Source organism: Cyprinodon variegatus, unplaced genomic scaffold, assembly GCF_000732505.1.
Source record: "Cyprinodon variegatus isolate N-32 unplaced genomic scaffold, C_variegatus-1.0 Scaffold1522, whole genome shotgun sequence".
In the NCBI taxonomy this organism is placed as follows: domain Eukaryota; kingdom Metazoa; phylum Chordata; class Actinopteri; order Cyprinodontiformes; family Cyprinodontidae; genus Cyprinodon; species Cyprinodon variegatus.
Window position 1 is genome coordinate 128,570 of NW_015151975.1, and position 2,366 is coordinate 130,935.

General features: G+C 41.8%; 1 protein-coding gene across 1 annotated transcript in view; it reads left to right on the forward strand.

Moving 5' to 3' along the window:
• Nucleotides 1–2,366, forward strand: part of eepd1 (endonuclease/exonuclease/phosphatase family domain containing 1) — a 20,185-nt gene that overhangs the window by 14,853 nt on the left and 2,966 nt on the right. The window lies entirely within an intron of this gene.

Consider the following 2,366-nt stretch of genomic DNA (forward strand, 5'->3'; position numbering starts at 1 on the left):
AAGTTTATACTTTAGGATTAGAAAGACCAACAGGGTCAAACCCGACCCAGTGGTCCTATATGAGTGCCTGGACCGGCTGCAGGAACACCTTGTCTCCTTAGGTTCTGGTCCTGGAACCAACGGATCAGGCTATAAAGGTCCAGAGCAGTTCTGTTTTTTCTGGTCCATCTGGTACCAGGAGTTAGAAACAGATCCTCTAGATTCTAAAGGCCCACATGGACCAGCCCTGACTCCATTCCTGACCCAGTTCTCAGCTGGATCAGCCTTCGCTCTGCCAGCTGATGTGGGTGTGGGAGGTGACCTCTGACCTTTGCTGTGTTTGTTCCCTGTGATGGAGGAACTGCTACCTGCTCTACAGGATGTAGCTCTGCTGATTAGGAGACGTCTGCGTGCGGAGCTTCCTCTTCCTCCCCCTGTTTGCTCTCAGGCTGCCTGGATGAACTCCAGTTACCTCCTGTCAGGCTACTGGAGTTCACTGAACTCTGTTTTCTTGGAGCCCTTAGTCTGCCCCCTAGTGGTAGTATGAAATAGAAGCTGTAGAATTATTAGGAAACAAGCAGTGATGTAACCTGATGCTAAGAAGGATGGGATTATTTCACAGCAGAACCTTTCCTGTCTGACCCATAAGCTTTTATCTATCTGCTCAGATTGATGGCAGAACCTGGAACGCTTTGCTGTAAAGAAATTGAAAATCAATAAAGGTTTTCAGCGTAACTTTGCTTTGTTTTCAAAGTAATTTTTTATACTAAAATATTTTCATATTTCAAACTTCTCTTTTTCAGATGGAGTTTTAAAAACCCCAATCCTTTTAGTTTTACAGATCTGAGATGTTGCTGACACCCATGCAGATTAGTAAAACTCCTGAAAAAAAGAAAATATGAAAAAAATGGGAAAGATCTGAGGAAACAGAAATTCCACAACCTCTTTTTGATTAAGTTTTTCAAATTTCTGTTAATTAATTATGTTGCCTGCCTCAGTAGTGGTACAAAAAAATCCCTTCATCCATGTTTGCTGTGTGCAGCAGCAGACGGTGCAGCATGAAGGTGAAAATCATCAATTTGAGATCACAGTCTCTCCACTGTGGACAGAATAAACCAGAACCACCTTCTAGTTTAGAGACATTCCTAAAGGGTCTTCATGGCCGCCATATTGAGATGCTGCTGCAGAAAGCAGCTGAGATAAACAGACGTTATTCTAAACACTACCGGGGAAAAACAAACCACCAGCATCCGTAAAAATGTGGAGATAAAAATGAGTTGAGATATGTAGCCTGTAGTGTGCGGTGTCTTCCTGCAGGGGGCAGCTGTCTTCACAGGTTCGGTAGGGAAGCTGTTCCTGAGTCGCTTTGTTCTGGATATATTGCTTCTGTCCTCCTCTGGACATCCATGCTGTCTAAGTTAAAGGTATCGTGGATGTGGGGATATTCGCCATCCCTGCGCAGCAGCACTTGCTTTTACAGTGAAAAACTTTATGGACTAGCTTAGCATGAGAGAAACACTGGACAACATCTTCTCCGTTGGCTGGCACTCCTTTACTCCTCCAGAGTCGGCCGTTTGTTAGACACACAGAAAAGAAGATGGCGGGTGCGTGCGTGGGCACTGACATCATCACGCCACGCAGAAAACACGTCTTTGCCTAAACAATAAAAATATGCTTAATATGGAAAAAAAATCTTTCAGGTTTGAGTTCTGGTATGAACATCTTTTCCTTTGTCATTACTTACCTACTTTTTCAACAATTATTCTGCATAAAAATGACATTTACAAGCACTAATAGCTACGTAAATTGATTATTAAGTTTTTATTAAAATATTTATCTATAATTTTACTGAAGACCCCAAGATGACTTGCAGAGACGCATCATTTTCTCTTTACCCCATAAAACAAAATCTAATTCTGAATAGAGCATGAACTCTGTACTTCTTTAATGTTAGTATATTGATGTGAATAATTAACCTGTGTTTTTGTTGTCAAGTTATTGTAATTAAAAATTAAAATGTTTTAAATATTCCACTTGAGAGTATTACTGCTGCCACCGTATTTATGAGGGAAATAAATGGTGGGGGTGGCCCCAGGAGTCACCAATGATTGGCTAAGGAAGGCCATGGCCACCTATGGCCCCCCCATCTAGCTCCGCCCCTGAATGCAGAAATTTCACCACAGCTTCTTTGGGTCCAGAAGAGCCAGAACCACCACATCCTCTGAGGTTTGGTGGAAATGATGTCAGAAAATGAGGATCAGAAGGAGCTTCTCACACATATTTACAATCTGACCTGTTTGTTTTTAAAACTGAAATTCAATTCTATTCAGTTTATTTCTATAGCTCCAATTCACATCATGTCATCTCAGGTCACTTTCCAGTTCACC